This window comes from Sapajus apella, unplaced genomic scaffold (assembly GCF_009761245.1).
Source record: "Sapajus apella isolate SASKATOON/1434 unplaced genomic scaffold, GSC_monkey_1.0 scaffold30, whole genome shotgun sequence".
Lineage (NCBI taxonomy): Eukaryota > Metazoa > Chordata > Mammalia > Primates > Cebidae > Sapajus > Sapajus apella.
The window spans coordinates 8349610-8361474 of record NW_022436970.1 but is presented as its reverse complement, the minus strand read 5'-3'; the positions used below and the strand labels follow the sequence as shown (position 1 = coordinate 8361474).

Below are 11865 nucleotides of genomic sequence, written 5' to 3'. Positions count from 1 at the left end.
CAATATTTCTAGCCAGACACCAAGGTGAAGGTGTCGAATGTAAGAATGCATCAGGGGTGGCCAAGGAGCTCATAGAAGCTCAAAAGGAAGTGTCATAAAGATGGGACTTACAGCTGTGACTGGAGTTTCCTTAGGTGTACCTCTCGGGAACCTCAGTGACTAAAGGTTACAGACTTGTAGATCTCAGACTTTTTCTTCTTCATGTGATGCAATAAGAAATACACAATGCACAATCCCACTTGTGAAGCATTCTTATCAAGGATTTAAATCAAATCTATTGAAGCCCCTATTTAACTTTTTGACAAGAATGCTTCACAAGTGGGATTGTGCATTGTGTATTTCCTACTGCATCATATGAAGGAACACAGGAGCATATTAAGTGATACCACAAGGATGCAACCAGCAAATTCTAGAGTGTGAGAAATGCTACAGAACAAACAGCTCAGTTCCTCCTACAAATAAATGGCAAGGAAAGGAATATGGGTGGGGATGGGGAGAAACGGGGGAACTTATAGACTAAAAGTGATTTAAGAGATACAACAACCAAATGCAATATATACATCTTAGTTTTTATCTCTATTTAAATCATTATGGGGAAGGAGAGGACATTTTAACATTGACTGGATGTTTGATTATCTTTAAAACTTAAGTTTTTAGCTGTGAGATGGTATTTTGGTTAACTTTTAAAAATAAGTTCTTATATTTTAGAGCTACATAGCAAAGTATTTATGGATGAAATAACATAGTATATGGGATTTGATACCAAATAATCCATTGGAGACAGTGGGACAGTAGAGATAAAGCAAGACTGGACATGCTCAAAATTGTTGAAGCTGAGTGATGCACATGAGGGGATTTTATATTATTATTTCTGTTGTTTAATATGTTTGATATTTTCCATAAAAATACTTTTGAAAAATAATAACTGAGATACTTATTTCTATAGCACCTAGTAGATCTTTAATATACTCTATTGATGAACTTCAAGTCTTGATGTGCTATATTGATTAACTATAATCCTTGATATGCTATGTAGATTAACTCCAATAACTTGAGCACTAAAACTATTTCACTAAGCATCAAACTTAATAAATTATTCCAAAAAAGCAAAAGCTTAAAAAACTTTTAAAAGCCAAAACTTTCTGTAACAATAAACTTTTTCTAAAATTAAATGCTGAATTTAGTATGTCCAAATTACCTATATTACTTTTGTCAGTTTACTTAGCATTTGAAAAATAATCATCTTGTATAGAGAAATATGATTTAAGATACAAAAACAATTTTTCCTATCTTTGTATTATCTCTGGGGAAAAAATCCTTTTTCTATGTCTTAAGTGAAGCTTTCTGAGATTAAACAAAATGTACTGTCAAATAAATTAATTTTAGTTTGATTTATTTTAACTAAAATATTTACTCTGATTGTTTTTAGTCAGGAAAAATTCAAAGCTAAGATTTACATAGAGAACAAATTATAAGCCAGGCTAAGAAGTTTAATCAGCTAATAATATCCTCAAAGAGAATACTTAGTGAAAAAAAACTTACTTTGGTTCAAGTTAACGCATTCATGCCTGAGGTTGCAATTTTTGCAACCAGACCTTGGTGAGACTTTGGTTATAACTTAGAGCAGAAGGGTGCAAATAACTTCCACATGCTTAGTGTTCCAATAATGGAACACTAGACATAAATTGTTTTTCTTTTTGAAATGAAAGGTCTCACCTATTTATTACTGAACCCAGCCAACCAACACATTCATAACAGATCCAGAGAGGAAACTCTGTGCAAAATTCTCCAGAGAGCAGGACATTTTCAGCTTGATTTGGCAACATGATTGTGACCTTCAGACAGCATAAATACATGTGCCATCTCGTGTAATTCCTTATAGACCCAGTGTGATTATTTTCCAATGTTTCCTTTTGGAGTTGTACCTGATTTTATTACCAGTTTTCATCCAAATCCGCTGGGGAATGGGATGATTTTGCTCTTGTTTCTTGGCCAGGAATCACTTAATTCTGAAAGTCTTGTGAGAAGACATGGCGAGAAATGGAGTAAAGCACACACCGCGATGGCGGAGAAAGGAAGTCAGGGTGATAAATGGGTTTTAATAGAGAACAAGAGCAGAGCATTTTGCATGAAATAAGTTTACTCCAGATTTACATATTCCCACTATCACAGTGTAAAAAATTACCAACTTATGATCAAGCCTATTTTACCTACATCCCTAGAAATTTCTCCTCCAGTACAGAAAAATTTTTTTCAGAATTATAGAAGGAAAAAGGAATCTTAATGGAAGATGTCTTAGTTTCTTTGTACTGCTATAACAAAATACCATAGATTGGGTTATTTATAAACAACAGAAATTCATTTCCCACAGGCTGGGAAGTCCAAGATCAAGGTGTCAATAGGCTGCATGTCTGGTGAGAGCTGCCCTCTGCTTCTAAGATAGTGCCTTGTTGCTACAGACTCTGGTGGGAAGGGATGCTGTGTCCTCACACGTCTGAAGAGTAGAAGGGAATGAACCCACAAGCCCTTTTATAAGGGTCCTAATTCAATTTCTTATTGCTTTTCCTCATGATTTAATTGCATCTTTAAAGCCTCACCTCTTAAGAGTATCACTTTGGTGATTGTTTCCACATATGAATTTGGGGGACATATTCAGACCATAGCAAAGGAAAAAAAAAAGAATAGAAAGAAAACAAAAATATTGCAAATCTAAACTTATGAGATATAGTTAAAGATGAGTTTAGAAAAAAATTTCATCCAAGAAAGGATGAAAATTTGCTAACCTAACTAACCATTTGAAGAGGTTCAAAAAGAAGAGCAAATTAAATCCTAAGATAGAAGGCGAAAAAAAGATCATTTATGAACTAATTAATAAAGCACAAAAATGTAAAATAGACAATAAAGCCAAAAGTTGGTTCTTTGGTAAGACTAATAATAAAATAAATCCTTAGCAAGACTGAAAAAGAAAAAAAGAGGCAGAAGCTACTAATTTGGGGACTACAAAAAGGGATTGCTAAAGATCTAAGACTTGAAAAAGGTAAAAACAAGGATGTCATCAATACCTCTATGCCAATAAATTTGAATATTTAGATTAAATGAGCAAATTTCTACATGAACATAACTTATGAAAACTGATGCAAGATGAACTAGGACCCTTATAAAATGGCTTGAGAGAGTGATTCATTCTCTTCTACTCTTCAGCCATGTTAGGACACAGCATTCTTCCCCTCCAGAGGCTGCAGAAACAAGGCACTACCTTGGAAGCAGAGAGCAGCCCTCACCAGATATGCAGCCTATTGACACCTTGATCTTGCACTTCCCAGCTTCCAGAATTGTGAGAAATGAACTTCATCTAAATTGAATATCTATTAAGGAAACTGAATTTATGACTTTCATTCAAAGAAAACTCTAGGATTCCATTACCAGAAATCCTAGTGGGGATGGCCCTACTGGTGAAGTCTTCCATTTAAGAAAAAATGATATCAACCTTACACAATATTCCCAAAAATGGAAAAAAGAGGAAGTATTTCCCAACTTATGTCTTATTTTATGAAGACAGCAGAATCTTGATGCCAAAAGCTAACAAAGGCAGAATAAAAGAGGCATATTACAGATTAATCTTTCTCAAAAACATAAATGCAAAAAAAAATTTTTTAAATAGAGAATTAAATCCCACATAGAAAAGATAATACATCATAACCAAGTTGGGCTTATTCTAGGAAAGCAATATTGACTTGACATTTGAAAACCAATTAATATAATTCAGCACATCAACAGAATAAAGAAGAAAAAATCATAGAATGGATGACTGATAAATGGAGATAAAAAAATTTGATAAGATGCGGCTCCTATTTATTTAAAACCTCTTAGCAAACCGGGAATGGAAGGCAGTTTTCTTAAAGAGAATATAGTGGGTTGAATTGTGGCTCCCAAAAGGGTATGTCCAAATCATAACCCCTAGAACTGTGAATGTGATGGCATTTGGAAAAAAAGAGTTGATGGAGCAAGATGGTTGAATAGAAGCCTCCACCCATCATCCCCCTTGCAGGATCACCAAATTTTAATAACTAACTATAAACAAAAAAAGCACCATCATAAGAACCAAAAATCAGGGGAGCAATCACAGTACCCAACTTTGGCATTTTATTGCTGAAAGAGGCACTGAAGACGGTAGGAAAAACAGTCTTGAATCATCTATACCATCCCTCCATCTTGCCCTAGCATCACCCATGTGGCTTGGAGAGAAAATCTGTGCATTTATGGGAGGGACAGCACAGTGTCTGCAAGACTTGGCATTGAACTCCATGCTTCCCTGTCACAGTAGACAGCAAAACCATGCTAGGTTCAGCCAGCACCTGCCCATGGACAGAGCATTGACACCAGCCCTAGCCAGAGGGGAATTGCCCATCCCAGCAATTTGAACTTGAGTTTCTCAGCAAGCCTCACCATTGTGGGCTAATGTGCTCTGAGGTAAACTTGAAAGACAGTCTAGGACACAAAGACTGCAGTTCCTAGGGGAGTCCTAGTGCTGGGTAGGGGTTAGAGCCAGTGAACTAGGCTGCCATGTGACCTAGTGAGAAACCAGCTGGAATGGCTAAAGGAGTGCTCATGCCACCCCTTCCCCAACCTGAGGCAGCACAGCTTGCAGCAATGAAAGTGACTCCTTCCTTTTGCTTGAGGGGAGGAGAGCAAAGAGTAAAAAGGATTTTGCCTTGCATCTTGGATACCAGCTCAGCCACAATAGAATAGGGCACTGGGGCTGGGCGTAGTGGCTCATGCCTGTAGTGCCAGCACTTTGGGAGGTCAAGGAAGGTGAATCACTTGAGCTCAGGAGTTTGAGAGCAGCCTGGCTGACATGGTGAAACCCCATCTCTGCTAAAAATACAAAAAATTATCCAGGTATGGCTTCTCATGCCTTTAGTCCTAGCTACTTAGGAAACTGAAGCAGGAGAATCACTTGAAACCGGGAGGCAGAGGTTGCAATGAGCCAAAATCATGCCACTGCATTTCAACCTAGGTGTCAGAGCAAGACTCTGTCTAAAAAAAAAAAAAAAAGAATAGGGCAGTGGGCAGAGTTGTAAAGCCCCATTTCGAGGACTTAGCTCTCAGATGATATTTCTTTTATATTTATATATTTCTTTTATTTTATTTTATTACTGCATTTTAGGTTTTGCGGTACATGTGAAGAACATGCAAGTTTGTTGCATAGGTACATACATGGCAGTGTGATTTGCTGCCTTCCTCCCCATCACCTATATCTGGCATTTCTCCCCATGCTATCTCACCCCAATTCCCCACCCCCAACTGTCCCTCCCCTATTTCTCCCCGACAGACCCCAGCGTGTGATGCTCCCCTCCCTGTGTCCATGTGTTCCCATTGTTCAACACCTGCCTATGAGTGAGAACATGTGGTGTTTGATTTTCTGTTCTTGTGTCAGTTTGCTGAGAATGATGGTTTCCAGGTTCCATGGATATTGGCCTGAAGTTTTCCTTTCTTGCTGAGTCTGTGCCGGGTTTTGACACTAACTTATCATTTTTGATGGCTGCATAATATTCCATGGTGTATATGTGCCACATTTTCCCTGTCCAGTCTATCATCAATGGGCCTTTGGGTTGGTTCCAGGTCTTTGCTATTATAAACTGTGCTGCAGTGAACATTCATGTGCATGCGTCCTTATAGTAGAACAATTTATAATCCTTTGGATATATACCCAGTAATGGGATTGCTGGGTCAAATGGATTTTCTATTTCTAGGTCCTTGAGGAATTGCCACACTGTCTTCCACAATGGTTGAACTAATTTACACTCCTACCAACCATGTAAAAGTGTTCCTATTTCTCCACATCCTCTCCAGAATCTGTTGTTTCCAGATTTTTTAATGATTGCCATTCTAACTGAAGTGAGACGGTATCTCAATGTAGTTTTGATTTGCATTTCTCTAATGACCAGTGATGATGAACATTTTTTCATGTTTGTTGGCCTCACATATATCTTCTTTTGTAAAGTGTCTGTTCATATCCTTTGCCCACTTTTGAATGGGCTTGTTTGTTTTTTTCTTGTAAATCTGTTTTTGTTCTTTGTATATTCTGGATATCAGCCCTTTGTCAGATGGGTAGACTGCAAAATTTTTTTCCCATTCTTTTGGTTCCCAATTCACTCTAATGACTGTTTCTTTTGCTGTGCAGAAGCTGTGGAGTTTGATTAGGTCCCATTTGTCTATTTTGGCTTTTGTTGCCAATGCGTTTGGTGTTTTGGTCATGAAGTCCTTGCCTACGCCTATGTCCTGAATGGTTTTGCCTAGATTTTCTTCTAGGATTTTTATGGTGTTAGGACTTACGTTTAAGTCTTTAATCCACCTGGAGTTAATTTTAGTGTAAGGTGTCAGGAAGGGGTCCAGTTTCTGCTTTCTGCACATGGCTAACCAGTTTTCCCAACACCATTTATTAAACAGGGAATCCTTTTCCCATTGCTTGTTTTTGTCAGGTTTGTCAAAGATTGGATGGTTGTAGATGTGTTGTGTTGCCTCCGAGGCCTCTGTTCTGTTCCATTGGTCTATATCTCTGTTTTGGTACCAGTAGCATGCTGTTTTGATTACTGTAGCCTTGTAGTATAGTTTGAAGTCTGGTAGTGTGATGCCTCCCACTTTGTTTTTTTTGCCTAGAATTGACTTGGCTATGTGGGCTCTCTTTTGGTTCCATATGAATTTTAAGGTGTTTTTTTCCAGTTCTGTGAAGAAGGTCATTGGTAGCTTGATGGGAATAGCGTTGAATCTGTAAATTACTTTGGGCAGTATGGTCATTTTCACGATATTGATTCTTCCTAACCATGAACACGGAATGTTTCTCCACCTGTTTGTGTCCTCTCTTATTTTGTTGAGGAGAGGTTTGTAGTTCTCCTTGAAGAGGTCCTTTACGTTCTTTGTTAGTTGTATTACTAGGTATTTTATTCTCTTTGTAGCAATTGTGAATGGCAGTTCGTTCTTGATTTGGCTCTCTTTAAGTCTGTTATTGGTACATAGGAATGCTTGTGACTTTTGCACGTTGATTTTGTATCCTGAGACTTTGCTGAAGTTGCTCATCAGTTTCAGGAAATTTTGGGCTAAGACGATGGGGTCTTCTAGATATACAATCATGTTGTCTGCAAATAGAGACAATTTGACTTCCTCCTTTCCTATTTGAATATCCTTTATTTCTTTTTCTTGCCTGATTGCTCTGGCTAGAAGAGAGGGCATCCTTGTCTAGTGCCAGATTTCAAAGGGAATGCTTCCAGTTTTTGTCCATTCAGTATGATATTGGCTGTTGGTTTGTCGTAAATACCTTTTATTATTTTGAGATATGTTCCGTCAATACCTTGTTTATTGAGGGTTTTTAGCATAAAGGGCTGTTGAATTTTGTCAAAGGCCTTCTCTGCATCAATTGAGATAATCATGTGGTTTTTGTCTTTGGTTCTGTTTATGTGGTGAATTATGTTTATAGACTTGCGCATGTTGAACTAGCCTTGCATTCCCGGGATGAAGCCTACTTGATCATGGTGGGTAAGCTTTTTGATGTGCTGTTGCAATTGGTTTGCCACTATTTTATTGAAGATTTTTGCATCTATGTTCATCACGGATATTGGCCTGAAGTTTTCTTTTCTTGCTGAGTCTCTGCCGGGTTTTGGTATCAGGATGATGTTGGTCTCATAAAATGATTTGGGAAGGATTCCCTCTTTTTTGATTGTTTGGAATAGTTTCAGAAGGAATGGTACTAGCTCCTCTTTGTATGTCTGGTAGAATTCGGCTGTCAACCCATCTGGACCTGGGCTTTTTTTGGGTGGTAGGCTCTTAATTGCTGCCTCAACTTCAGACCTTGTTATTGGTCTATTCAGGGTTTTGACTTCTTCCTAGTTTAGGCTTGGGAGGATGCAAGTGTCCAGGAATTTATCCATTTCTTCCAGGTTTACTAGTTTATGTGCATAGAGTTGTTTGTAATAATCTCTGATGATGGTTTGAATTTCTGTGGAATCTGTGGTGATATCCCCTTTATCATTTTTTATCGTATCTATTTGATTATTCTCTTTTCTTTTTTATTAATCTGGCCAGTGGTCTATTTTGTTGATCTTTTTGAAAAACCAGCTCCTCAGATGATATTTCTAGACACACCCTGGGAGAGAGGGAACCTGCTGCCTTGAAGGGAAGAACGCACTAATGGCAGGATTAGCTGGTGATAAAGAGCCCTTCGACAATGAATAACCAGTAGCGATACCCAGTAGCGATTGTATACTGTGGGCCTTGGGCTTTGAAATGTGCTGGCGCTAGGTGAGACCCAGCACATTATAAGCTGTGGTGCTATGGTGAAAGACTCCTTCTGATTGGAAAAGTAGAAAGAAAAGTAAAGGCAACTTTGTCTTGAACCCTAGGTACCAGCTAGCTTGGCTGTAGTGGGGTAGAGCACCAAGTGGGCTCTTGGGGTTACTGAATCCAGGTATAGGCTCTTGGACAGCACTTCTGAACCTACTCTGGGCCAGAGAGGAGCCTACTATCCTGAGAGGTGAGTCTCAGGCTGGGCAGCATTCACTACAAGCTGACTGCAGGGCTTTAAGTGAACATCAGTGGTTGCCTGGCAGAACTACCTGTGGGATAATGGTGGTGGTGACCACTGGGAGAAGCTCCATCTGCCTGTGGAAAGGGGAAGGAAGAGTCAGAAGGACTTTGTCTTGTGATCTGAGGGCCAGCTTCGCTGCAGTAGAATAGAATACCAGGGAAATTTCTAAGATTTTTTGACTATAATTCCTTGCTCCCATACAATATCTTTGAACATGCCTAGGGCCTGGTGGATCTCACTGTCCTGAAGGGAAGGACACAAACCTGGATGGCTTCTCCACCTGCAGATTGCAGAACCCTACGGCCTTGAGTGAACATAGGTGATAGCCACGTAGTGGTCACAGCTGGCCTTGGGCAAGACCCAGGGCTGTGCTGGCTTCAAGTCTAGTGTAGCACAGTCCTATTGGTGGTGGCCATAGGAGGGCTTGCATCATCCCACCCACAGCTCCAGGCAGCTCACCACAGAGAGAAAGAGACTACATTTGTGTGGGGGAAAGTAAGGAAAGAGAACAAGTGTCTGTGCCTGGTCATCCAGAGATTTTTTTTCCTGATCTTATCGAAGAACACCAAAGTGGTACCTCTACAAGTCAGCAAGAATCACAGAGCTATTGCACTTGGGGCCCAAGTCCCCTTGAATGCCTGGAAAGTCTTTCCAAGAAAGGGGGGCACAAACAAGCCCAGACTGCAAAAAACACCTAAGCTAAACACTGAAGAATAGCCACAAGTATCAAGACCATTGAGAAAAACATAACCTTACCAAATGAACTAAATAGGGCACCAAGGACCAATCCTGGAGAAATGGAGTTATGTGACCTCTCAGACAGAAAATTCGAAATAGCTGTTCTGAGGAAACTCAAAGAAATTTAAGATAACACAGAGAAGGAATTCAGAATTCTATCACATAAATTTAAGAAAGTGATTGAAATAATTTTTAAAAACCAAGCAGAAATTCCAGAGTTGAAAAATGCAATGGACATTATGAAGAATGCATGGGTCTCTTAATAGCAGAACTGATCAAGCAGAAGAAAGAATTAGTGAGCTCAAAGATAGGCTATTTGAAAATACGCAGTCGGTGGAAACAAACAAACAATAAAGAATAAAAAAGAATGACACATGCCTACAAGAGCTACAAAATACCCTCAAAAGGTAAAATCAAAGATTATTTGACTTAAAGAGGAGGTAGAGAAAAAGATAATGGTAAAAAGTTTACTCAAAGGGATAATAACAGAGAACTTCCCAAACCTGAAGAAAGATATCAGCATTCAAGTACAGGAAGGTTATAGAACATCAAGGAGATTTAACCCAAAGATGACTACCTTAAGGCATTTAATAATCAAATTCCCAAAGGTCAAGGATAAAGAAAGGATCCTAAAAGCACCAGGAGAAAAAGAAACAACATACAATGGAGCTTCAATACATCTAGTACCAGACTTTTCAGTGGAAACTTCACAGGCCAGGAGAGCGTGGCATGACATATTTAAAGTGCTGAAAAACTTTTATCCTAGAATAGTATATCCAGCCCAAATATCCTTCAAATATAAAGGATATATATGAATTAAAAAGCAAGTCCCAGTGATCTATTGCGTATGATTTTTCTTCTTTATCCTGTTGATATGCTGAATTGTATTAATTGGTTTTCAAATGTCAAGGATATATTGAATGTAAATGGAATAAACTCTTGAGTCAAAAGACATAGAGTGGCTGAATGGATTAAAAAACAAAGCCCAGGGAAACTGGAGTGAACCGAGAGCTTAGTGACCAACATGAGCCTCCTCAACAAGCCCAAGAGTGAGATGACCCCCGAGGAGCTGCAGAAGCAAGAGGAGGAGGAATTTAACACGGGTCCACTCTCTGTGCTCACTCAGTTCATCAACAACAACACCCAAGTGCTTATCAACTGCCACAACAATAAGAAACTCTTGGGCCGCGTGAAGGCCTTCGATAGGCACTGCAACCTGGTGCTGGAGAACGTGAAGGAGATGTGGACTGAGATACCCAAGAGCGGCAAGGGCAAGAAGAAGTCCAAGCCAGTCAACAAAGACCGCTACATCTCCAAGATGTTCCTGCGTGGGGACTCAGTCATTGTGGCCCTGCGGAACCCGCTCATCACCGGCAAGTAGGAGCCACCTATCCCTGTCAGTCAACAGAACTCACTCCCCTGTCCTACAGAGACCGCTGCCACTGGTGTTGAGAACAATAAAGCTCTGTGGTTTTTTTCTAGTGGTAAAAAAAAAAAAACAAAAAAGAAAAAACAAAAGAAAAAAAAACAAAGCCCAATGATCCGTTGCCTACAGGAAACACACTTCACCTATAAAAATATATAGAAAATAAGAGATGGAAAAAGATGTTCCATGCAAATAGAAACCAAAAAAGAGCAGAAGTAGCTATACTTGTATCATACCAAATAGGTCTCAAGACAAAATCTGTAAGAAGAGACAAAGTCATTATGTAATAATAAAGGGGTCAATTTAGCAAGAGGATATAACAATTATAATTATATATGCACCCAATGCTGGAGCACCCAGATACATAATGTAAATATTATTAAAGCTAAAGAGAGAGAGATAGGCCCCAATACAATAATAGTTGGAGACTTCAACAGCCCACTTCCAGACAGATCTTCCAGACAGAAAATCAACAAAGAGACATTGGACTTAATCTGCATTGTAGAACAAATGGGCCTAATAGATATTTACAAAACATTTCATTCAATGGCTACAAAATACACATTCTTTTCCTTGGCACATGGATTATTTTTAGGGATAGATCATATGTTAGGTCATGAAACAAATCTTAAAACATTAAAAAAATCTGAAATAATATCAGTCATCTTCTCTTACCACAATGGAATAAAACTAGAAATCAATAAAAAGAGGCATTTTGTAAACCACACAAACACATGGAAGTTAAACACTATACTCCTGAATGACCAATGGTCAATGAAGAAATTAAGAAGGAAACTGAAAACTGTCTTGACCAAACAATAATGGAAATACAACATACCCAAACCTATGGGATATGGCAAAAGCAGTACTAAGAGGGAAATTTATAACCATAAATACCTATATCAACATAGAAGAAAAACTTAAATAACCTAATGATGCATCTTAAAGAACTAGAAAAGCAGGAGTAAATAAAGCCCAAAATTAGTAGAAGAAAAGAAATGATAAAGATCAGAGCAGAAATAAATGAAATTGAAATGAAGAAAACCATACAAAATATAAATGAAATAAAAAGTTGGGTTTTTGAAAAGATTATTTATCTTTTTTTTTTTTTTTTTTTTTT

At 38.5% G+C, this 11865-nt stretch overlaps 1 pseudogene across 1 annotated transcript; it reads left to right on the top strand.

Annotated features, from left to right (window-relative positions):
* Positions 1-10309: 10309 nt before the first annotated feature.
* LOC116561668 lies at positions 10310-10818 on the top strand (annotated as a pseudogene). Its single transcript, XR_004273548.1, has one exon. The product of XR_004273548.1 is annotated as a small nuclear ribonucleoprotein Sm D2 pseudogene (transcript).
* Positions 10819-11865: the final 1047 nt, after the last annotated feature.